Source organism: Miscanthus floridulus, chromosome 10 (genome assembly GCF_019320115.1).
Source record: "Miscanthus floridulus cultivar M001 chromosome 10, ASM1932011v1, whole genome shotgun sequence".
Taxonomy (NCBI): Eukaryota; Viridiplantae; Streptophyta; class Magnoliopsida; order Poales; family Poaceae; genus Miscanthus; species Miscanthus floridulus.
Genome location: NC_089589.1, coordinates 62,675,815 through 62,702,574, shown reverse-complemented (window position 1 = coordinate 62,702,574; position 26,760 = coordinate 62,675,815). Strand labels below are relative to the sequence as shown.

The 26,760-nt window shown below is 41.8% G+C and overlaps 1 pseudogene; it reads left to right on the top strand.

Moving 5' to 3' along the window:
- The first annotated feature begins 23,870 nt into the window (after positions 1–23,870).
- LOC136488754 (protein argonaute 16-like) lies at positions 23,871–25,276 on the top strand (annotated as a pseudogene).
- Positions 25,277–26,760: the final 1,484 nt, after the last annotated feature.

Here is a 26,760-nt window from a genome sequence, read left to right as displayed (position 1 = left end):
TAGGTGCTAATCTAGTTGACAGGTTAATATGGATAACTTGCTGCTTACTTATAATTTAATTATGCTCTCATATCACTAAAGCTTTTATGCAAAATGGTTGTCAAGCAAGATCCACCGATAAAGCCTTGCATACTCCTTGGTGTCATTTATTTTTGGTTTACGACGGGTAAGTCTAGCTGAGTACATTATCGTACTTAGGGTTTATTCCCCCTTGTTGCAGATGACGTGCTCTATAACGGCTACTACAAGTATTGTCTCCACCCTACGGGGGATGAAGACTAGATCATGGGCATGATCATCTATGCTATCTTATCATGTTGCTTTTGCTGGATATGACTATGGAACTAGCTTGTATTTGAACTAAGTGTGTGTGATGGTTTCAAACTACTTTGCTTCCGCTATTTGTGAACTCATTTTGTAATAACTATGTGGACTCTGATGTATGAGGTACTCGTGTACTACTTGTGAAATGGATGTAACATGTGGCTTGTTATGTTGAATTATATGATCTTGGTTGTATACAAGTTGGTTTGAAATCCTTCGTGGTTTCAGTTGACTACCGAGTTTATATGGGTTCAAGTATGATGGTTCGATCACTCCGGTGATTGCTTTCTTACTTGTGCTCTTATAAATTGGTCAGTTCTATTACAGCTAGAAGTGACAATGGTAGTGAGTTCAAGAACACTAGAATTGATGAGTTGTGTGATGAATTTGGAATTAGACATCAATTCTCATCCAAGTACACTCCACAATCAAATGGCCTTGTTGAGAGGAAAAATAGAACACTCATTGATATGGCAAGGTCTATGCTTAGTGAGTATAATGTGAGTCAATCTTTTTGGGCCGAAGCTATCAATACGGCTTGCTATTGTAGCAACCACCTCTATTGTCACCCATTAAAAGAGAAGACACCATATGAGCTCTTGAATGGTAGAAAGTGCAACATTGCATATTTTCTGGTCTTTGGTTGTAAATGCTATATCTTGAAGAAAGGCACTAGATTGGGCAAGTTTGACAAGAAATGTGATGAAGGATTCCTACTTGGTTATTCCACTACAAGCAAAGCATATAGAGTTTGGAATTTGGATAGTGGTACTCTTGAGGAAGCTCATGATGTTGAATTTGATAAAACCAAGGGTTCACAAGAAGAGAATAAGAACTTGGAAGATGTTAGAGGCATTCAACTTTCAAATGGCATGAAGAACATGGATGTTGGTGAATTGAGGCCTAGGCAAGTGAATGATAATGAAGATGATCAGGTGCAAGTGCTCTCTAACTCAAATGTGCAAGATGATACAAATCAAGATAGTACAAGTGGCTCTCATGATAATGAATAAGATCAAGTGGCTAGTGCATCATCTCAACCCAATGATCAAGCAAGTGCAAGCAATCAAGCTCCAATCCTCCAACCAACCAATATTGCAAGGGATCATCCATTGGACACTATAATTGGATATATTTCTAGAGGTGTACAAACAAGATCAAGACTGGCTTCATTTTGTGAGCATTTCTTATTTGTGTCATCCATTGAACCAAAGAAAATAGATGAAGCATTGAAGGATGTTGATTGGGTGAATGCTACGCATGAAGAATTGAATTACTTCACAAGAAATCAAGTATGGGAATTAGTAGAGAGACCAAAGGGACACAATGTGATTGGAACCAAATGGGTCTTTAGAAACAAGTAAGATCAAGATGGGATAGTAGTAAGGAACAAAGCAAGATTGGTAGCACAAGGATATACACAACTTGAAGGTCTTGACTTTGGACAAACATATGCCCTGGTTGCTAGATTGGAAGCAATTAGAATCTTATTAGCCTATTCTTGTGCCCACAACATCAAGCTCTATCAAATAGATGTCAAGAGTGCATTTCTCAATGGTTACATCAATGAAGAAGTATATGTTGAGCAACCTCCCGGTTTTAAAGATGACAAGAAGGCCGACCATGTGTACAAGCTGAAGAAGGCATTGTATGGCTTGAAGCAAGCACCAAGAGAATGGTATGAGAGATTGAGGGACTTCCTACTCTCTAAAGGGTTCATGATGGGCAAGGTTGACACCACTCTTTTCACCAAGAAGATTGGCAAAGACTTATTTGTGTTGCAAATCTATGTTGATGATGTAACACCTCTGGTGTTTTGACCTAGCACTAAAATTTGACATGTCATTATATGCATTGCAAAGCATTCATAAAGTAGAAAATTTTGAATGCATTCACTAAATAAGCTTTATTTCATAATGTTGTTATTTCATGTGATGTGATTCAAAACCCTAAATAAAGACCATGACCACAAGGGTCAAATTTCATGTGATCATGTGAGGTCATGTGTCATTTGACTCAAATAACCCTAATGGGCCATGTTACTGGTCAAAAATCAAAGTTAAAGTAAAAGGAAAACAAACCAAATTTGAATTCAAATTCAAATCACAAAAGTCCTTTTTGCCCCTTTTGTCTAATTCAAAATCCATTTGGAATTTGGGGTTGAGGCAAAAAGCAAAGTTGAAGATTATTTTATGTGGATCAACTTTGGTATTCAAAGTTTTTCAAGTTTACATATAAAATTTGGAGTAATTTTGAAATGATTCAAATGCTTAAATGCACCCCAAATTCAAATTTCAAAATTGAGGCAGAATTTGAAAATGTTCCTTGAAGCAAAGTTGTAGAGTTTGAAAAGTTGAGCAACTTTCATTTTTGGAGATTTTCAACTTCTTTAGAAAATTTGTGAGTAATTTGCAAAATTAACGCAGTGGCAATTATGTAAATACTTCAAAATTGAAAAAGCAGCCGAGCGCCACCTCTCTGCTTGCCGCCGGCGCCACGCGCTTGTCGCCGCTGATCAATTTGCGCCGCTTCCTCGCGCGTTGACACGCAGCCGACACCGTGGTGAGCTCGGGCGTGCGCTGTCGACGCCGGGCAACCCCTTCCCGGCTATAAATAGCAGCAGCCACCGCCGTCATCCCCGTTTTTCCCCTCTACTCTGCTCCACCGCCAGCTAGCTCTGCCGCTCGCCGTAGCCACCGTCAAGTCACGTCCGTCGTGCCTAGCTACGCCAACGCGATCGCCTCGGTCTTGCGCTTCTCTGCGGCTTGCTCACGTCGCTTGGGTTGGCCAGAATCGCCCGGCGCAACGTCTTCTTCCCCGAGACCGGCCGAAGCTCCGCCACCATCGACTCGACGTGGCCAGACTGTTCCCGACCGTCTCCATCTTCACCAAACGCACCGGCGTGATCGTGGTAAGCTACTGAACGCGATACTCGCTTTATTTTAGACTCTACTGCACCGTTGCCGGGGTTATGCCGTGCGCCGTCGTGCCCGAGCCGCCATGGCCGGCGTGGAGCCTTCTTCGGTGCGCCTTCTACCGATCTGAGCGCTGGGATGGGTTCGTAGGAGTGTGTAGATCATTTGGGTGTGGTCTGCCTCGCCGGAGCGTCACCGTCGGCGCATTTTGGGCCAGCCAGTGATGGCAGCGCCGCCGTGACCTGTATGTGTCACTGACGAGTGGGGTCGAGCTGTCAGTGAGAAAGAAGGAGAAGAACAGTGAGGTTTTATTATTTTCTGATTTTGAATAGTGCTAAATCTTTGGAAATTTGTAGGAAAATAATCATAGCTCCAAAAATTCTGAAATTTTGTGTGTAGCCTCTGTACATGCTCTATTATGGTTCAAAAATTTGAAACTTGAAATTTGAATATATTTTTAATGTTCAAATATTCAGTCCATTAATTGATAAATGCAATTTCCATGATTTTTGTAGGCCACTGTATAATTCCAAAAAATTATGAAATTTGTTTTGGTACACTAATTTGACATAAGGAAGCTTACATAAAATTTTGAGGTCATTTGGAACAAGTTCATTTTTGGGCTTATTTCCAAATTAATTCAAAAATAAATAAAAGCAAACCCTAGGTGTTTGATTAGTGTTGAATCTTGTTTTGGTCATGTTTTGTGACTAGTAGGGTTTCAAGATTCATTTGGTCAAGTCACATGTGTGGTTCTTGACGGTAGGATTGCAAGTTGGTTTTGTTGGCTTGCAACTGTACCGTGAAGGAAAATCGTATTCGGGGTGTTTTTACATTTCATGTACCGTGAAAGCATCATGTTTACATTATCATCATGTTAAAGCATATGTTATCATTTCGTGTAGAACCCGAGAGTGAAACGATTCTAGTTGAGCAAGTTCTGGAAGAATCCCTGGTTGTCACGGGATTCGATAATTGTGGTACTGATTCGGAACCTGAGATCGTCAACGAAGGCAAGCCCCGGTTTATGCATTAAACCATTACCTTGTTTACTTTGAAAAGTTTATCACCTATGTTACTTATTGCAATAAGTTGATTAATTCAAATGTTACCTACTTGATGCACTGCCTACCTTGTTAATTGTTTACCATCCTTGATAATGATTTCATTTACAAAGGCGTAGAATGCTTAGTATGTTTTATAGTAGGCTTTCAAAGTAAAAGTTTCATACAATCAAAGATGGCATACTGGCCAAAGAAAGAAAGAAGGTAGAATGAACTAGAGACTAGTCGGGTGACTTATCTTGAATGTTGGGTAATGTTGCCGACTATGTCGCTTAAAGGCCACTCATTGTGGATCTTCTGAACGAGACACTTTGTAGTACTGGTCACATACTCCGGTAAGCCTACTTCGGCTAATCCGATACTTAGGCGAATGCCCACGCACTAGGAGTGGAGAGATGGCGGGAGTAGCGTGTACCCTCGTGGCTGGAATGTGGCCGGATTTGAGGTGTGATGTGCTCTCGGGTAGCGTGGAGACGGCTTAGTATAGGAGGATCCGGTAGCAAGGTTGATATATGCAAGATTAAGTTCTACATATGTCATGTGATAAGGAATCCCTAGCTGGGACTTGAATCAATTTGAATTGCCGATGCTCCGCAGATATGGAGACTCGATTCATTACAGAAGCAATGCAGGACTGGTGAATTACTAAAATATGAGAAAAGAATGGAATGGAATATGGGAAATGTACATTTAGTTGAGATAATGAACTAAAAGGACTTAGGGGTAAAACTTGAAAATAGAATAAGAATAGTAAGCTTTTGGCAAAGAACTTTTGAATCTTGCTACATCCTTACCTTGTCCCAAAACCTGCATCTTTAAAGTCTTTCACCCCCTATTACGTCGGGTTAGTCTTGTTGAGTACTTTTGTACTCAGGGTTTGTTGACCCTTGTTGCAGGTGAGTCACATGCGTAGGCTTGTTTTGGTCCCTGCTGCATGTCTATGTTTGAAGTCAATGATGATGAGGAATGATGAATGGCCTTTGGACAAGGCACTAGTTTGTATGATAAATAAGTTAATGTAATATTATCCCGCTACTATGGTTGTATGACACTTAGTGGTATTGTAAGTTTGAAAACAACTGGTTTGTAAACTATGTTATCTTAAGACTTCCGCTATCTTTTACTCTGATGTATATATTTGAATAAACTGTTGTAATCTGCAATGTCTGTGATTGGGATCCTGTTTGAAAAGAGAATCGTGGATGATTCGGGTTTCCCGAGGACACCCGACAGACCTGTTGAGTTGTTGGGAACTCGTGAACGCTATTCAAGGTCTGTCAAGACAACGATAGGTGCACGTGGGCCCGATTTCTTAGGTGGTTCTGCCACAGCTGGTATCAGAGTAGTTCCCATCTAAGATCATTGTAGGTTACTTTGGAAAACCTTCAAATTGATTTGGATCAAATAAAGTAAACTTGATATTTTAAAGTTCAAATTTCTTTCTTCTTACCTTTGATCTAGACTCAATTCTATCTTATTTGAAAGTTTGTGGCGGATAATATGATTAGGTTGTCCTATGTATTAAAAATCTAGTACTTATGATTATATAAATCTTTTGTACCTAGATTCGTAAGATCGATTCATGCATCATGCTTGAACACCTTGCATAATATTTCCCCTTAATAGTGGTTGGGTAAGTAATGGCAATCCCATTCTTGCTAACCTCCATTATCCTCAAGCTATTCTTATAGTCCTACCCTGAATTCTACAGGCTATGGCAAAGACCAAGATAACCGCACGCAAGTCCACCGGACCTCATGGAGTCCCTCATCACCAGTTGGCACCACGTAACCATGAGCTTGGTGAAGGAAGTTCCAAGACCCTAGGAGATGAAGGATCTTCAAGCAATCCCGCCAACATCGAGAACCTTACCAAGGAGCTCAACACCCTTCGTTGAGCTCATGCCAAAGATCAAGAAGAGCTGGCGGAAATGCAAAGGGGCATCACCATGACCATGGAGCTGTGGAATGAAGCCTAGACACGAGAGGATGCGGCCAATGAACGCGTCCATGAGTTGGAGTTCTATGTAGAAGACCTGGAGATGGACAATGCCATTCTTCATGAGAATGTCCACATGCTGTACGCTCAACTTCATCCTCCTCATGGGGATGGTGAAGTTACAGATGAAGAAATGATTGTAGATCTAGGAGAAGTCGAGAATGAAGAAGAGGAGGAGGATCCTGAGGAGTTAGTGTACTTCTCAGATGAAGATGAGGTTTCTTCCGATATGGGCTCGGATGCCAAAGACTGAGAGCTCGGAGTAGTAATAGTTCCTTTACTGCTTTCCTAGTAAACCAGGGTTGTCTTGTGGGATACAAGACATGTAATTTAAATAAGTAACCCTTGGTAGCATGAAACCGTTTAAATGCTTTCAATAAAGAATAATGTAAGTAAACGTGTTTCTCTAATAGATGCCTCGTCCTATCACCTGAACTGGTGCTAGTGGCTTGCATGACGATGATGAGTGCCCAAATCCTCCACCAATGCCTTCGACTATGGTAGATGCCATAGCCGCACTCGTCAATGCAATAGCAGAGAATGCTAGGTTGTTAATGGGAATTAGCGCAGAACCAACATGCACCATACCCTAATCGTGGCCATCGGAATAATGGAAATGACGAGTCAACCTATGTTGATTTCACTGACACATGTCCGCTTGTGTTCTCTAAGGCAGAAGAGCCTTTAGAAGCTGACGATTGGCTTAGGACAATAGAGCAAAAGTTTGAGCTGATTCACTGTACCGAGATTCAGAAACCAAGGTTTGCGGCACAGCAACTCCGAGGAGCTGCTGGTGCCTGGTGAGCAAATTTGGTAGCTATACAGCCCGCTGGTCACCAAATCACCTGGAGGGAGTTGAAGGATGCCTTCAGGGCACACTATATTCCAGATGGTGTGATGACCATGAAGCTAGAAGAGTTTTTGGCTCTTAAGCAAGGGGAGCACCCGGTGATGCACTATGTTGGGCGCTTCAATCACCTGTCGCAGTATGCTATAGAGTATGTGAATACTGACAGGAAGAAGAGGAATCATTTTCTTAGAGGCCTGAACACTAAACTTCAGACCATGATGGCAACTTGTGGTAATGCAACTTATCATGAGACAATCAACATTGCTATTGCTTCGGAGGAGAATTACCACCGACACAAGGAGGCGAAGAAAAAGAAAATATCTACTTTCGGATCGTCGAGTGGAAAGCGTCAAAAGATAGTCTACCATCCTCAGAATCATGGCCGTGCACCATTCCGCCCACAACAAGGCCAAGGCAGGCAGCAAATCTTTATTCGCCCTGCAACTAATACGCCTTATCCTCATCAAGCACCGCAACAGCAAAATAATACAAATAATGCAAACCGCAATGCTACTCCCCAGAATCACAATTATCCATGTTATAATTGTGGTAAACCCGGACACTTTTCCCGAGAATGTCCGTATCCTAGGAAGAACAATCCTGATGCACCCAAAGCCCCTGTTACTCAAGCTCAGAATCAGTACAAGGGCAATGCTCAGAATAGTCAGAAGGGTCAGGCTGAGAAGAAAACTAGAAGGGTCTTCTATACTCTGGTGGAATCTATTCCAGAAGGAGAACCAGTAATGATGGGTATGTTTCCCATTGCTAGGCATCCTGCAATTACCTTATTTGATTCTGGTGCATCCCATACATTCATCAATCGTACATTTGTTGTGAAGCATGGGATAGCTATTGGGGAAACAAAAGAACCATATCATATACAGTCGCCCGGGGGATGAATCTATACAAGGGAGGTAGTTCAGCATGTACCTATTGATTTGGGAGGTTATGAGTTCCCTACCAATATGCTGATATTAAAGGATCAAGATATAGATGTGATCCTTGGTATGAACTGGTTAACTCAACACGGCGCTATCATAGATGTCCTGCGTAGAACCATAAGGGTAAATGCACCTAACAGCAAAACCCAACTTCTCATCCAACTTCCCTTTCCTAAGAGTACAGTGGAAACAGTCTGTGCAACTATTGTTGAAGAAGCCGAGAAAATTTCAGTGGTATGTGAGTTTATGGATGTCTTTCCTGATGATCTGCCTGGTCTGCCACCAGACCGAGATGTAGAGTTCAGAATTGATCTGAAACCAGGAACAGCACCAGTGTCTAGAAGAGCATATAGGATGCCACCCAAAGGACTAGCAGAATTAAAAATGCAACTACAAGAGTTGTTAGACAAGGGTTTCATTCAACCTAGTTCATCACCTTGGGGATGCCCTGCTATCTTCGTGAAGAAGAAGGACCAAACCTTAAGGTTATGTGTTGACTATCGGCCGTTAAATGAAGTCACCATAAAGAACAAATACCCCTTACCCCGAATTGATTTGCTTTTTGACCAACTTGTGGGAGCTAAGGTGTTCTTGAAGATAGACTTGAGATTAGGCTATCACCAGATTAAGATCAGACGAGAAGATGTGCCGAAGACAGCGTTCACTACCCGATATGGTCTATATGAGTATCTAGTCATGTCTTTTGGGCTGACCAATGCCCCGGCTCATTTCATGTACCTGATGAACTTAGTTTTCATGCCCGAGTTGGATAAGTTTGTCGTGGTGTTTATTGATGACATTCTTATCTATTCTAAGAGCAAAGAAGAACATGCGGAACATCTCCGCATTGTTCTACAAAGATTAAGAGATCACCAACTATATGCCAAATTCAGTAAATGTGCATTTTGGTTGGAGGAAGTACAATTTCTGGGTCATGTGCTATCTGCTGAAGGTATAACTGTTGATCCGAGCAAGGTAGAAGAAGTCCTTAACTAGAAAGCACCTACAACTGTTCATCAAGTTCATAGTTTTCTAGGGTTGGTAGGGTATTATCATCAGTTCATCCCTGACTTCTCCAGAATTGCGAAGCCAATTACTAGACTGCTGAAAAATCAAACTAAGTTTGTATGGTCAACAGAATGTGAGAAGGCCTTTCAGACATTGAAGAAGTTGCTGACAACTGCACCTAGTTTTAGCACAACCTGATATCGAGAGGCCGTTTGATATCTATTGTGATGCATCTGGAATTGGTATTGGCTGTGTTCTTATGCAAGAAGGCAGAGTCATAGCATACGCTTCTAGACAACTCAAGAAGCATGAAGAACATTATCCTACCCATGATCTTGAATTAGCCGCTGTTGTTCATGCACTCAAGATTTGGCGACATTATTTATTGGGCAATATCTGTCATATCTATACGGATCACAAAAGTTTGAAATACATCTTCACTCAGTCAGAGTTGAATATGAGGCAAAGAAGATGGTTAGAACTTATCAAAGATTATGACTTAGAAGTGCATTATCATCTGGGCAAGGCTAATGTGGTTGCCGATGCCCTGAGTCGTAAGAGTCATTGTCATTGTCTGATTGTAGAACCTATGCAATGAACATTGTGTCAAGAGATGGAGCAGTCTGAATTTACAAATCATAGAACAAGGTTCCCTATCCAATATTGCAGTTGAGTCCACTATCAAAGATCAGATCATTGCTGCTCAACAGAAAAGTAAGGGCATAGCCGACATCAAAGATAAAGTCAGATCTAGAAAACCAACATGTTTCAAGATTGATGAATCAGATGTCGTATGGTTCAAGGATAGATTGGTAGTACCTAAAAATCCGGAGCTGCGAAAGCAGATTCTTGATGAAGCTCATTCTACAAGATACTCCATTCATCCGGGTAGCAACAAAATGTGTCATGATCTAAGAAAGAGATATTGGTGGACCAAAATGAAAATAGAAATAGCTCAATATATGGCCAAATGTGATATTTGTCAGAGAGTCAAAGCGGTTCATATGAAGACTGCAGGTCCATTACATTAATTGCCAGTTCCATCTTGGAAGTGGGAAGATATCTGTATGGACTTTATCGTGGGATTGCTCAGGACATCTGCAGGCTACAATTCCATATGGGTTATTGTTGATCGCCTAACTAAGATATCTCATTTCTTACCAGTCAGAGATAAATATCGAGCGGAACAGTATGCAAAGCTTTATATTGATAGAATCTTCAGTCTGCATGGGGCACCTAAGACCATTGTCTCTGACAGAGGGTCATTATTCATATCCAAGTTTTGGAAAAGTCTACATGAGTCTTTGGGGACTAAACTTATCTGTAGTTCTGCTTATCATCTACAAACAGATGGACAGACTGAGAGGGTAAATCAAATTCTTGAAGATATGCTAAGAGCATGTGTCCTTTCCTATGGTGCTAAGTGGGACGAATGCCTTCCTTTAGCTGAATTCTCATATAACAATAGCCATCAAGAGAGCATTAAAATGGCACCATTCGAAGCACTGTATGGTCATAGATGTCAGACACCTTTAAATTGGTCAGAAGCTGGAGAACGTTGGTTCTTTGGACCAGATGTGGTCAAGGAAGCTGAAGAGAAGGTTAAACTCGTGCAAGCTAATATGAAGATAGCTCAATCCCGACAGAAAAGCTATGCTGATAAGAGGAGACGACCGCTAGAATTCAAAGTGGGAGATTATGTCTACCTCAAGGTATCACCGATGAAAGGAGTCCATCGTTTTGGGATTCGGGGAAAGTTGGCGCCCCATTATGTCGGTCCTTTTCAAATCCAACAACGGTGTGGACCTGGTCGCCTATCGCGTCAAGCTACCAAATCACATGTCAGCGGTGCATGATATCTTCCATGTATCCCAGTTAAAGAAGTGTCTTCAAGTACCTGACCAAGTAGTCGACTTTGGTGATGTAGAACTAGAGCCTGACTTGACTTATGCTGAGTACCCCATTAGAGTCTTAGATCAGAAAGATCGAGTCACTAGAAGACATATAATCAAGTTCTACAAAGTACAATGGAATCAATATACTGAAGATGAAGCTACTTGGGAGTCTGAGGATTACCTAGAAGAGAACTTTCCTGACTTCTTCGCTTCTATCTAGTTGCAATACCTTGTCTCTATTGTAACTTGTCTTGTTTGTCAACAGAGTGGAAACCCCCCTCACTAGCCTTTTGAATAAAGTTATAATGTGTTAGCTTGACACATTTCCTTTTCCATTACTTAGCCTTAGGTTTTAAATCTTGGGACGAGATTTCTTTAAGGGGGAAGGGTTGTAACACCTCTGGTGTTTTGACCTAGCACTAAGATTTGACATGTCATCATATGCATTGCAAAGCATTCATAAAGTAGAAAATTTTGAATGCATTCACTAAATAAGCTTTATTTCATAATGTTGTTATTTCATGTGATGTGATTCAAAACCCTAAATAAAGATCATGACCACAAGGGTCAAATTTCATGTGATCATGTGAGGTCATGTGTCATTTGACTCAAATAACCCTAATGGGCCATGTTACTGGTCAAAAATCAAAGTTAAAGTAAAAGGAAAACAAATCAAATTTGAATTCAAATTCAAATCACTAAAAGTCCTTTTTGCCCCTTTTGTCTAATTCAAAATCCATTTGGAATTTGGGGTTGAGGAAAAAAGCAAAGTTGAAGATTATTTTATAGTGGATCAACTTTAGTATTCAAAGCTTTTCAAGTTTACATATAAAATTTGGAGTAATTTTGAAATGATTCAAATGCTTAAATGCACCCCAAATTCAAATTTCAAAATGGAGGCAGAATTTGAAAATGTTCCTTGAAGCAAAGTTGTAGAGTTTGAAAAGTTGAGCAACTTTCATTTTTGGAGATTTTCAACTTCTTTAGAAAATTTGTGAGTAATTTGCAAAATTAACGCAGTGGCAATTTTGTAAATACTTCAAAATTGAAAAAGCAGCCGAGCGCCACCTCTCTACTTGCCGCCGGCGCCACGCGGTTGTCGCCGCCGATCAATTTGCGCCGCTTCCTCGCGCATTGACACGCAGCCGACACCATGGCGAGCTCGGGCGTGCGCTGTCGACGCCGGGCAACCCCTTCCCGGCTATAAATAGCAGCAGCCGCCGCCATCGTCCCCGTTTTTCCCCTCTGCTCTGCTCCACCGCCAGCTAGCTCCGCCGCTCGCCGTAGCCACCGTCAAGTCGCGTCCGTCGTGCCCAGCTACGCCAACGCGATCGCCTCGATCTTACGCTTCTCTACGGCTTGCTCACATCGCTTGGGTTGGCCGGAATCGCTCGGTGCAACGTCTTCTTCCCCGAGACCGGCCGGAGCTCCGCCACCATCGACTCGACATGGCCAGACTGTTCCCGACCGTCTCCATCTTCACCAAACGCACCGGCGTGATCGTGGTGAGCTACTGAACGCGATACTCGCTTTGTTTTAGACTCTACTGCACCGTTGCTGGGGTTATGCCGTGCGCCATCGTGCCCAAGCTGCCATGGCCGGCGTGGAGCCTTCTTCGGTGCGCCTTCTGCCGATCTGAGGGCTAGGATGGGTTCGTAGGAGTGTGTAGATCATTTGGGTGCGGTTTGCCTCGCCGGAGCGTCACCGTCGGCGCATTTTGGGCCGGCCAGTGATGGCAGCGCCGCCGTGACCTGTATGTGTCACTGACGAGTGGGGTCGAGCTGTAAGTGAGAAAGAAGGAGAAGAACAGTGAGGTTTTATTATTTTCTGATTTTGAATAGTGCTAAATCTTTGGAAATTTGTAGGAAAATAATCATAGCTCCAAAAATTCTGAAATTTTGTGTGTAGCCTCTGTACATGCTCTAGTATGGTTCAAAAATTTGAAACTTGAAATTTGAATATATTTTTAATGTTCAAATATTCAGTCCATTAAGTGATAAATGCAATTTCCATGATTTTTGTAGGCCACTGTATAATTCCAAAAAATTATGAAATTTGTTTTGGTACACTAATTTGACATAAGGAAGCTTACATAAAATTTTGATGTCATTTGGAACAAGTTCATTTTTGGGCTTATTTCCAAATTAATTCAAAAATAAATAAAAACAAACCCTAAGTGTTTGATTAGTGTTGAATCTTGGTTTGGTCATGTTTTGTGACTAGTAGGGTTTCAAGATTCATTTGGTCAAGTCACATGTGTGGTTCTTGATGGTAGGATTGCAAGTTGGATTTGTTGGCTTGCAACTGTACCGTGAAGGAAAATCGTATTCGGGGTGTTTTTACATTTCATGTACCGTGAAAGCATCATGTTTACATTATCATCATGTTAAAGCATATGTTATCATTTCGTGTAGAACCCGAGAGTGAAACAATTCTAGTTGAGCAAGTTCTGGAAGAATCCCCGGTTGTCACGGGATTTGATAATTGTGGTACTGATCCGGAACCTGAGATCGTCAACGAAGGCAAGCCCCGGTTTATGCATTAAACCATTACCTTGTTTACTTTGAAAAGTTTATCACCTATGTTACTTATTGCATTAAGTTGATTAATTCAAATGTTACCTACTTGATGCATTGCCTACCTTGTTAATTGTTTACCATCCTTGATAATGATTTCATTTACAAAGGCGTAGAATGTTTAGTATGTTTTATAGTAGGCTTTCAAAGTAAAAGTTTCATACAATCAAAGATGGCATACTGGCCAAAGAAAGAAAGAAGGTAGAATGAACTAGAGACTAGTCGGGTGACTTATCTTGAATGTTGGGTAATGTTGCCGACTATGTTGCTTAAAGGCCACTCATTGTGGATCTTCTGAACGAGACACTTTGTAGTACTGGTCACATACTCCGGTAAGCCTACTTCGGCTAATCCGATACTAAGGCGAATGCCCACGCACTGGGAGTGGAGAGATGGCGGGAGTAGCGTGTACCCTCGTGGCTGGAATGTGGCTAAATTTGAGGTGTGCTGTGCTCTCGGGTGGTGTGGAGACGGCTTAGTATAGGAGGATCCGGTAGCAAGGTTGATATATGCAAGATTAAGTTCTACATATGTCGTGTGATAAGGAATCCCCAGCTTGGACTTGAATCAATTTGAATTGCCGATGCTCCGCGGATATGGAGACTCGATTCATTACAGAAGCAATGTAGGACCGGTGAATTACTAAAATATGAGAAAAGAATGGAATGGAATATGGGAAATGTACATTTAGTTGAGATAATGAACTAAAAGGACTTAGGGGTAAAACTTGAAAATAGAATAAGAATAGTAAGTTTTGGCAAAGAACTTTTGAATCTTGCTACATCCTTACCTTGTCCCAACACCTGCATCTTTAAAGTCTTTCACCCCCTGTTACGTCGGGTTAGTCTTGTTGAGTACTTTTGTACTCAGGGTTTGTTAAACCTTGTTGCAGGTGAGTCGCATGCGCAGGCTTGTTTTGGTCCCTGCTGCATATCTGTGTTTGAAGTCAATGACGATGAGGAATGATGAATGGCATTTGGACAAGACACTAGTTTGTATGATAAATAAGTTAATGTAATATTATCCCGCTACTATGGTTGTATGACAGTTGTGGTATTGTAAGTTTGAAAACAACTGGTTTGTAAACTATGTTATCTTAAGACTTCCGCTATCTTTTACTCTAATGTATATATTTGAATAAACTGTTGTAATCTGCAATGTTCTGTGATTGAGATCCTATTGAAAAGAGAATCATGGATGATTCGGGTTTCCCGAGGACACCCGACAGACCTGTTGAGTTGTTGGGAACTCGTGAACGCTATCCGAGGTCTGTCAAGACAACGATAGGTGCACGTGGGCCCGATTTCTTAGGAGGTTCTGCCACAGATGACATCATATTTGGATCAACCAATCAAGACTTTTGTGAAGAGTTTGGAAAGATGATGGCTAATGAGTTTGAAATGTCCATGATTGGAGAGTTAAGTTACTTCCTTAGTCTTCAAATCAATCAATTGAAAAATGATACATTTGTGAGTCAAGGCAAGTACATCAAAGACATGCTCAAGAAGTTTGGCATGAGTGATAGCAAAGCCATTAGTACACCAATGGGAATAAATGGCAACTTGGATAGTGATGCAAGTGGCAATATGGTGGATAAAAAATTGTATCAGTCTATGATTGGAAGCCTACTCTATGTGACCGCATCAAGGCCAGATGTCATGTTTAGTGTATGCATGTGTGCAAGATTTCAAGCCTCACCAAGAGAAAGTCATTTGAAGGCTACAAAGAGAATATTGAGGTACTTGAAGCATGCACAAAATGTTGGTTTGTGGTATCCCAAAGGAGCAAAGTTTTAACTAGTTGGTTACTCCGACTCAGATTATGGGGGATGCAAGGTTGAAAGGAAGAGCACCTCGGGCACATGTCAATTGTTGGGAAGATCACTTGTTTCATGGTCATCAAAGAAGCAAAATAGTGTTGCATTATCAACCACCGAAGCCGAATACATATCCACCCTATAGTTGTTGTGCACAAATACTTTGGATGAAGGCCACCTTGAATGACATTGGAATCAAGTTCAAGAAAGTGCCATTGCTATGTGATAATGAGAGTGCAATCAAGTTAACCAACAACTCGGTTCAACATGCAAGAACAAAGCACATTGATGTCCACCACCATTTCATAATAGATCACCAACAAAAATGGGACATTTGCATTGAGAGTGTGGGCACCGAAGATCAACTTGCCGATATATTCACCAAGCCATTAGATGAGAAAAGGTTTTGCAAGCTAAGGAATGAGTTGAACATATTGGATTTCTCAAATATGTGTTGATGCACCGCCCCCCACTTATATGACATGCCTCTCCTTCGAGCAATCCAAGATAAAAGTTGATTGGCATGTCATACATCCTTGCTAAGGACATGTTTAGTGCATCTAGTCATCTTTCACATTTAATAGGCTCATTCATAAAAATCAAATGATTTTGATGTTTATATGGTACCACTATTGCTTTTATGCTTAATTTGGTCTAGTGATAGCATATGACATGTTTGTGGGCATGTAAACCTAGTGTTTGATCTAGAAAATGAGTTGTAAGTGTTTAACTCAACATGGTACAAGATAACCCTTATTTGGAGGTGTGAAGAAGCTTGTCCTTGGATCAAACCGAGTTAAATATCTTCGGCAAGTGATCTAGATTGGACCAAAATTTGGGAAAATGATCCTCACCCCATTGATTGACATTGATAATCTCAACCTATTTAAAATTAAACCTTTGTGGTCATTGATGACAAAGGGGGAGAAATAGTGTACAAAGATAGTGAAAAGATAACAAAGGGGGAGAAATTGACATAGGGGGAGAGATATGACAAAGGAAGGGGATCAATTAAAATTTTAAGCACACAAGTAGGGGGAGCAAGCTCATGAACTTGTATGGTGCATTTGAATGTGCATTTCATATATTTTCTTGCATGGCACAAGTTTTAAATTTCAATATCCATGCTTGTGTGGTATATGCTAGTTGTAGGATTGAATGATGAAATGAAAAACAAGCATGCATAGGTTAAGAAACTAGACTTATGTTCATTTTATGGAAACTAGACCCTTGCTTCTAATATTGATCTCATGGGGTATTCTAGTTTTTGTGTATGTCTAGTTACTAATGGTGCTAAGGATGGTATATTGATGCACTCCGATTGGTATCACACTTCAAAGGTCCATCTTTTATACCTTAGCATCATTTGGTAGACATTGTCTCCTATATTTCTTATCTAAGCATATATGCAAGCTATAATCCAAACTCTTAGCACATATGTAGGGGGAGCAATTGCTACCATATGGGATTCATGAAACTTGTCCATATCCTTTTACACATGGTAAATATGCTTGGGTAAGCAACATGGATTCAAATGAATTTCAATTCATATCATTGTGAATGGGTTGTCATCAATTACCAAAAAGGGGGAGATTGAAAGCTCTAGGTTGGTTTTGGTGAATTGATGAAACCCTAAGTGCTAACCTAGTTTATCAAAGTGATTATGAGATAGGTAGCACTACTCCAAGTAATGAAGCATTGGTGAAGATCATGATGATGGTGATGGCATGATGATGATCAAATGCTTGGACTTGGAAAAGAAGAAAGAGAAAAACAAAAAGCTCAAGGCAAAGGTGAAACTTGATAGGAGCTTTTTTGTTTTAGTGATCGAGACACTTAGTGAGTGTGATCACATTTAGGATCGATAGTCATACTATTAAGAGGGGTGAAACTTGTATCGAAATACGGTTATCAAAGTGCCACTAGATGCTCTAACTCATTGCATATGCATTTAGGATCTAGTGGAAAGCTAACACCCTTGAAAATGCTTGTGAAAATATGCTAACACACATGCCCAAGGTGATACACTTGGTGGTTGGCACATTTGATCAAGGGTGGTGAAGTTCGAGGTCAAAAGGAGAAGTTTCATATTGACCAGACTCCTCCTTGGGCAGTGACCGGACTCTGACCCCACGTTCGGTCAGTGGCTCGCAGTGAAGGCTGCCCTCAGTCCCTTGACCGGACATTGAAGAGAAAGAGGGACTGGACGTGTAGGGGGTGCGTCCGATCACCTAGTGACGTATGCTAACGCAAGCAACAGAGAGAGGCTGAGTTGACCAAACGCAAGCCTTGGTCCGATCATGAGCCACCGGACGCATCTGGTCAAGAATTTCTGCGTCTAGAACCTTACTAGAAACGACCGGACTCCAGTGATGGAGCGTCCAGTCACTTTGAGCAGTGCGTCTGGTCACAACTTAACATGTGGCGCAAAGTAGACTAGCCATTAAGATTGGGCGCACAACATTTGAGGCTGATGACACGTGGCGAAAATTGGGCGACCGGACGCTAGGGTACTACTGACTGGCGTGTCCGGTCAGCCTGAATTTTAGAGGACAGAGGAGCCAATGGCTCTATTAATGGGGCTCTCTATTTAAGCCCCATGGCCGGCTCAAGCTCACTCTCTTGACCATTTTTGCATTGATATCGCAACCTAGTGAGCTTAGCCAAAGCCCTCCCACTCATCTCCATCATCGATTCATCATCTTTGTGAGATTGGGAGAGAATCCAAGTGCATTGCTTGAGTGATTGCACCTAGAGGCACTTGGTGTTCATGTTTTGCTGCGGGACTCACTTGTTACTCTTGGTGGTTGCCGCCACCTAGACGGCTTGGAGTAGCGAGGATCAACGAGCAGAGGTTGGTGATTCACTCCGGCTCCGATCGTGGTGATTGTGAGGGGTTCTTGACCTTTCCCCGGTGGAGAGCCAAAAGGTACTCTAGTAAACTGCTTGTGGCTTGTGTGATCCTCATCTTGTGTTGGTTGTGCAGCACCCTATTGAGGGTTTGGCGTGTGATGCCAATTAGCGCGTGAACCTCCAAGTGAGTGAATCGCCACAACGAGGACTAGCTTGCCGTCAAGCAAGTGAACCTCGATAAAAATCATTGTGTCATCATTTGATTCCGAGGTGAGTGGTATTCATTCTTGTGTTTGATTGGTTCATTCCTCGACTCGGCAGTATAACCATCTTGCTCTCTCTCTTTACATTACCGCAAACTAGCTGTCAAGCTCTTTAGTGTAACTAGTCGTGAGAGCTTGTTAGTGTGGTTAGTGTGGCTCTTTAGTTAGCTTTGAGAGCAGACTAACTTAGTGTAGTGACATAGCCATTGTGTGGATAGAGACTACAGAAACTAGAATTGTGGTAGGTGGCTTGCACTTTTAGTAGGCTAGCACAACACTCGCTTTGCCTCATATTTATCAAACCGGTTTGCTAAGTGTTGTTGTAGAAATTTTTAATAGCCTATTCACCCCCACTCTAGCCATTAGGACCTTTCAACGGTCCCTCCCATGGTGGAGAGAGCTTGTGGTGGTTCTTGTTGCTCTGGACGAGGTGGAGCACCAGGTCCCCGACATTAAAGGCCTAACCCCGCACTCGATGGTTGTGGTACCGGCACAACGCTTGCTAGTATTTGGTCGAGCAAAGGAGGGCGACGCCGTGCGCTTCATCTAGCTGGTCCATGGCATCTTCAAGGGACATCTCGGTTCCCTGTTTGTCATACGCCTTGACCCTTGGCACTCTATAGTTGAGGTCGGTCAAGAGGATATCCTCAGAACCGTAGACCATGAAGAATGGTGTGTAGCCGGTGGCCCGGCTGGGTGTCGTACTTAGGCTTTAGAGCACCGCGGGAAGTTCCGTGACCCATCATCCACCAAACTTGTTCAACCGGTTGAAGATCCTAGGCTTGAGGCCTTGTAGGACCATGCTGTTTGCGCGCTCGACCTGCCCGTTCGTGTGGGGGTGCGTCATGGCGGCCCAATCGATGCGGATGTGGTATTCATCATAGAATTGAAGGAACTTCTTTTCTGGTGAACTGCATGCCATTGTCCATGATGATGGAGTTTGGGACCCCAAAGCGATGGATGATGCCAAGGAAGAACAACATAGCTTGCTTGGACTTGATCGTGGAGATCGGTCGAGCCTTTATCCACTTTGTAAACTTATCTATGGTGACAAGCAAGTGCATATAGTCCGACCAGATCGAGCCCCCAGACCACGAACGGCCACGTGATGGGGATCGTTTGGAGTGCTTGGGCCTACAGGTGGGTCTACTAGGTGTAGTACTGACACCCTTGATAGATGCGCACAATCTAGTCAGCATCGGCTACTGCGGTTGCACAGTAGAAGCCTTGTCGAAATACGTTTCCAACCAGGGTTCTAGGCATGGCATGGTGACCGCAGACCCCACCATAGATGTCGTTCAGCAACCACTTCCCTTGTTCGATGGGGATGTAGTGCTATAGTATCTCGGTGTGGCTTCACTTGTAGAGCTCGCCACTACAAGGTTCCACCTCTAATGCCACGCCACATGATTGCAACACCACTAATTTGGTTGCCATAGGAGGGTCGTATTGCAACCTTTCCATAAAATGGTTGCAATATGTGCCTATAATGCAACGGACTAAATGTGTTGCAATATGTGTGGTTTGTCGTTGCAATAGGCATGTGCTACTGCAACCATTTAACAATTTTGTTCAATTAGTTGGCATTATTGCCATGGCACTTTTGAGTTGCAATAGTATTAATTTTCATTGCAATTACTTGGTGTTATTGCAACTATATTGGATTTGGTTGCTTTTGCTTGTAACTATTGCCATGGTTTTTCTGGGTTGCAATAATCTTCCATGGTGTTGCAATTGCTAGGGTGGTTATTGCAACAAGAATTCTGAATGGATGCAATAACATGTTCCTATTGCCATGGTTTTCTGGCGTTGTAATAATCTTTTGTGGCGTTGCAATTGTTAAGTACTTATTGCAACTACAATCCTAAATGGACGCAATATCATGTTAATATTGCCACGATTTTTTTGTGTTGCTATAGACTACCCCTAATGCAACGGCCTAAAAGTGTTGCAATATACCAAAAATGGTTACAATAGATAGAATACTCCACACATTTCTGAATAATATATTCTATTAACAAAAAAATGCTCCACGAAGGATTTGATCCTAGGAACTAAAGTACAAGCAAACCCTCATCTACCACTGGGGTATTGAGGTGTGTTAGACATTAAGCAGACTTTATATTACTTGTTTACATGATGAAGATGGCTAATTCACTTCATTTTTCAACATGGACGATCACCATCCGTATCTTCCATGACAATTTCAGAAAACAAAAAATTGTCCAGCATGCTGATATTTGTGCTTATAATAGAAAACAAACATGAGTATAACAGTTTAAAGACCAACTCCAGCTATTCATTATCCCGGACAATGTGATAGTTCTCAACAAAAAAATCCAGAAACACATTACTGTTGAACAAAAGATAAGTATTTAAACAAAGAAATCATCTTCTAGGCTTTCTACAATAGTGTTGTGCTAGGTAGGGAAAAAGAAAAAATAGTAAATCAGTTTCAAAGTTTTTGAAACTTTTACAAGACAATTTATTCAGCCTGAATTTTAGTTTCATTAAAATTTCTATAATTTTTCTTGCACATGAAACCTCCTGGCTGCCTTCCTAGGCTAAGCGGAGCCCTTCCTCCCATGGATCCCATGAAAAAAAGCTATGGCGCATTTACCTAGGCTGAGCTCGCTTCCTCCCAAAGTCTAAAAATCAAAACAACATAAGTGCGCTCAACAAGAATCGAACCCACAACCTTAGGTTACAAAGGGCAAAGAACCTACCACTATGATAATGCTGTATATGTGATGTGCTCTAGTGTTAGATCTATTTTAAAGTTTAAAACAAGCAGTTAAGCTAAAATGAGGCAGAAAAAGCTAAAGTTGTTCATCGTAGGTCCACATCCATCCACATATGCACCTACCGCTTACATGGCTTGCTGATGTGGCTTTGTGAGGCTTGTCTCGGCTGGGGCATTTCTATGACACAAATCACAAGACCATGTATCTGTTCTTCATTATAATAGGGCCAAATTATGAGGCTGGCAATAAAAAACCAAATGCGTCCAACACATCACCCAACTATTGCGTAGCGTGGTGGTGAGGTGCTTGAGTCTTAACTCCAGAGACCCTGGTTCAATTCCCCCACCACGCATCTTTTAATTTCTTTTTCCCAATTTCCAGTGGGCGTGACCGGTGGCCGGGTGACATGGCGGGCAAGCGGCCGTGGCATCCTTGCCCAAGGGTTGCCACGGAAGCAACAGTGCAACAAATTGTGTTAAAAGCTATTAAATACCACAAATCTAAACCAAAGAACATGTAGCTCAGTGGTAAGTGCGGTGGTTCCTAGCTAGGAGGTTCCATGATCAAATCCTAGATTTTGCATGTTTTTCTCTCTTTTTCCCGATTTTTCCATTTTACCCTCTTTTTTCCCCGATTTTTGGTTTCAAATATTATATTTGCTTTTCTCTTTTCGTTTTCCCTATTTTTTTATTTCAAAAATTCCATTTGCCCCACTTGTGTCATGACAATCGCGCAACTACCAGGCAGCGACACCTTTGGCACCATGATGTGCTCTGCCTTGCCACTGGTCTCGGCTCCGGCGCCTATGCATCGCCACCACCGGAGGTTTCGGGCGACGTCGGAGAAGCGCCTATGTCTTCAACTCTTCCTATATGGAAGTACTAATCTATTTGTTCCTTGTTCCTTGTTCTATTTATTTCGTTACCGGATATTATAGGCGGGCATACGAGAACATTCAAGAACTACAGCAAATTAATTACCTTGCAAGCATCTCCTCAAATATATGTTGGGCGTCATCCATGTACACATTGCCCGCAACTGGGGTGCTGTTCGGCCGCCATGCCGTGCCCCTCGCCCATGGATGGTTGGCTTTAGATGATGTGAGGATGGTTTATTCTATGTACACAATTTCTACCTTCTTTTCTTCCAAAAAAAAAGAATAGATAAAACATGTTTTTTGCATAACAATTGGTAACATAACTTCATATTTTCTAATGTCATGGTAATTATAAGGTTCTATCCAATTTTGAGGTGAATACGAGTTCGAACATGTAAAGTGCTACTTAAATCTCAAATTTGACTTGAGTTACTACGAACTATGTGAGAGATGTCTCCATTTGTGAACAATGATGCTCCAACTTTATCAAAATACTTAATTTTTTTAAAAAGCTTAGTTATGAACCAAAAATATGTTGCCACATCAATTTGTAGAATTTTTGGATCCAATTTAGATATTATTGTAATTATTATGTGCTAATTTGGAGATAAAATTTTGAATTGTCTCTAGAAGACAACATAATTTTTCTCCATCTCCAATACATGGTCTGTAATGGAACATATGCACCTAAAAAATATTTTTGTGCAATTTTTCGAATCTTATTGGAGGGACACGTAGTTCAACTTAGGATTACTTTCAATAATGACATAGAAAGTCAATTAAATGATAGAAAATACCAAATCCACTTAGAAATTATTCAAACTCCTACATGACAACTTATATGTTGCCTATTACATTTGAAAAATGTATTCATCATATTTAATATAGTTTATGTACAAGTTGCTTCACAAAGGTGCCTTAATTTCTTATTTTAAAAAAGTTGCTTCACATAAGCTTTTCAGGTGCTGGGCTGAATTCAGTTTGGCCCCCCACCTCCTTCTTTGGTCCAATGGCGCCAGCCCAAAAATTTCGCACAGTTAATTGACATAACTACCCATCCTCCTCCTCAAATCCCTATATTTTTTTAAGGGTATCTTCGTAATCTCATCCCGCACCCGCGCCCCAAATCGCATCCACGTCTCCACAATCTCATCCACCACAGGCCATTTTCTCCACCACAGACCGCATCACCTCAGTCACCGCCGCGCCCCCATCTCCTTCTCATCCGCCGACCGCCACGCCCTCATCTCCTCCCTCCACCGACTGCCACGGCGGACACGACTCCTCCTCCATCAGCCAAACCGACCGAGCCTCCCTCCTCCACCTCCGACCGCACCTCCCTCCCTAGACCCCTCTGCGCCGTCGACCTCTCCCGTGGATGGGGAGGCGCAGCAGCCCTACCCCCTCCCCTCCCTCCAGCCCCTGCCGTCGCCGGCCTAGCCTCCTAGAGTGGTCGCTGCTGCGCCCGACCATCGTCGCGGCGGCCTCCCCCCTCGGGTTCCCTCGTGGGATGGCACGGCGGACGAGCGGGGACAGGTACTCCTCGATGGGGTCGAGGAGGACTATCCAGTGGGGGAGCTCAAGGAGGACGACGGTGGCAACCTCGAATTCCTCCTCCCTCCCCGCATCATCGTCGGGCCTGACGAGAATGGCCTCAAGAAGGTCATTGAGTACTGCTTCGATGACGACAGCAACAAGGTCAAGGTCACCACCACCACCCGCATCCCCTCACTCCCATGATGCCAGATGTGCTTCGACTGCAATGCCAAGAACCCAACCTGGGCCTCCATCACCTATGACATCTTCCTCTACCTCGACTGCTCCGCCGTCCACCGCAGCCTCGGAGTCCACATCACCTTCATCAGGTATCTATGCTACCCTACCTACCGCTGCTAACTGCCTTCTCCCAATCCGCTGCATTTTTTATTTAAATGTGAGCTCCTTTGTCTTTGTTAAAGGATGAATAGTCCAGGATTGACTTCACTTTGTGTGAAATGCATCACAAGTATCCATATTGTTTTTCCAGTAAGAATGGTTTCTGAATACTCAGTTGATGTTCTTTGATTTTTGGGAGGATTGAAGTTGTTATGTTTGATTAACTCACTGTTAAATTTTAAGTAATTTCATACAATGATGGTTAATTAGAAAATATATGTTCACAGTATTGATTGGTTCTTATTCTTATGGTCTACGTATGCAGGGATGGTGTGAGCGAGTCTCAATTTAGCCAAGTATTGAACATTGAGCTCGACAATACAGGCTTATCAGAGTATGGGACAGGGGGATCTTCTGAAGTTCACAGTGATCATTGCTCAAAAGAATCACCACACAAAACTCTTCCAAGCTGATTCACCAGACAACGTTCCACCTGGTAAGCTCCCCTGTCCCACTTAATACTGCTAAAGGTACTTGCCACTTAAACAGCTTGAGCAACTGGCACTTTTGCTTTGCATCAGGGACTGTCATGGACTCTGGTATTGTTCATCCAAGGCAGTATGATTTTTACATTTGTGCTCATGCTGGACCAATTGTAAGTTCTCCTAGCACAGTTTTGGATTTTGGTTGGCCATGCTTGTTAGTCGTGTTAGTTTATTAACCTGAATAACTTGACTTCATGTGTTGCTCTTACAGGGTACCTCAAGACCCACCCACTACCATGTGTTGCTCGATGAGATTGGCTTCTCAGCAGATAATCTCCAGAAGCTAGTTCTTTTACTTTCATATGTGTAAGCACATCTATTTACTATGTCTTACTCTTTTGTGCTAGAGCTGGGAGGATGCCAACATATTTATGCTTGTGCAGGTATCAGAGGAGCACCACTACAATTTCTGTTGGTATGGATAACTACTTAATTGCAGTTTGCTTCCTCTATTTGAAGATATTAACTCTTTGTTGTGTGCTTGCCTTTGTACTATTTTCTTCTTTCTATTTTTAAGATATTACTTGTTGTTTGATTATTGCTATTTTTCCTTCTTCAGTGGCACCTATCTGTTACGCCCACCTAGCAGCAGCTCAGATGGGGCAGTTCATGAAATTCGAAGAGTTCGCTGATACCTCATCAGGAAGTGGGGTCAATTTGTCGTCATCAGCAGCAATCCTAGAATTGTCGTGGCTTCATGTTGATGTGTGCAGTTCCATGTTCTTCTATTGAGGTGATCTTCGTTGACCATTGTGTGGCAGGGCTAACTCTTTGTGAAGGAACCTGATATGATGGGTACACAACAGGGTAACCTTAATTATGTCATCCTGGAATTTTGTATGTACATATAGCTTTAAGACTGAAAGATACAGTATCATATACCTAATAAAATGCTAGCTGATCAAAGTTTTATTCTTGTAGACACAGCATATGCTTGATCAGATTCTTCCATCCCTTGGAAGTTGGCCCAGAGCCAACCCTGTAGATTGGGTAAGCCATATGTACACCCTGTAGAAGTGCAGGTTACTTCAATTCTTGTCATTCGCTAGACCTTTGCCTCTTAAAACTCGCTGAAGTTACCGATGAAGTTATTCAAAAATGCATTCATTTGGATGTTCTATTCAGGAACTAAGGGACATTGCAGCAACTAAGGCAATGAAAGGGAAGCCTTTCTTCCTGGAGGTTGACATCAAAGGACCTGGTCTAAAACTTGATAACATGGGAAAAGATATTCTTACAGTGAGTGTATACAACTTTAGCTACTTACTGTGACAATCCATAGAGCATGTAGCCAAATGATATTTTTTCTTTATCATTTACATCACTGAAGATGATTAATGATGTAATGTTTGGCCTTCATGCAATCTGTTCTTTCTGAAATATAATGTTTGCATCGTTTTGAATGTATAATCAAAATAATCTATTTTGTATTCTAAATATAATTGCATTGGCATTCTCTGACCAACTCCGGAAATCTGACTAAATTAGGGTGCAGGCCATTCTACAAATTGTCTTGTCTGAACAAACATAAAGTTTTGTCTAACTGAATATTTAAAAACTTACCCTATCTATGCTTCTGTGTACCATGCTGAAAACTAAAACTATATACTTACTTGCTGAACTTGTGCTGTAGAAAAGGAAAATCTCTGTCAGCACAACCCAAACTTAATTTGAGGTCACATAATATACCAATGTTACTGATTTTTTCATTTTTTCATGACCAAGATTGAGTTTGAGTGGAGTGCACAAGTGATGGGACGGTCAACATCAATCCAACCATTGTTACAAGTGTTAGACATAGTTCATTACATTTTGATGCGTTGAAACTTGCTAGTGTGTGTCGGATACCTTATGTGTTTCAGTTGTTGTGCGTGTGTTATCGACTAAGTTTGACATTGGATGTGATTTCATTAATGAGTTGTACGAACAAAGCATATTTTGGATTAATGGATGTCTAAATGCTTCTTTCATCATATATTGTTCGGCATGCAATTATTGTTTGAAGCAAACAAAGCGTTGCAATATGGACTATCGACAAAATAATTTGGTGTTGCAATATATGATATAGCAACAAACAAATGGTGTTGCAAAAAACATCATACCAACAGAATAGTGGCGTTGCAATAGTCTCCAAATTGTAGCAACGCAATAGTTAGCGTGGCAATAGAGGGTCCAACAATAGCAACCAGTATTGATCGTTGCAATAGAGAGGCAAC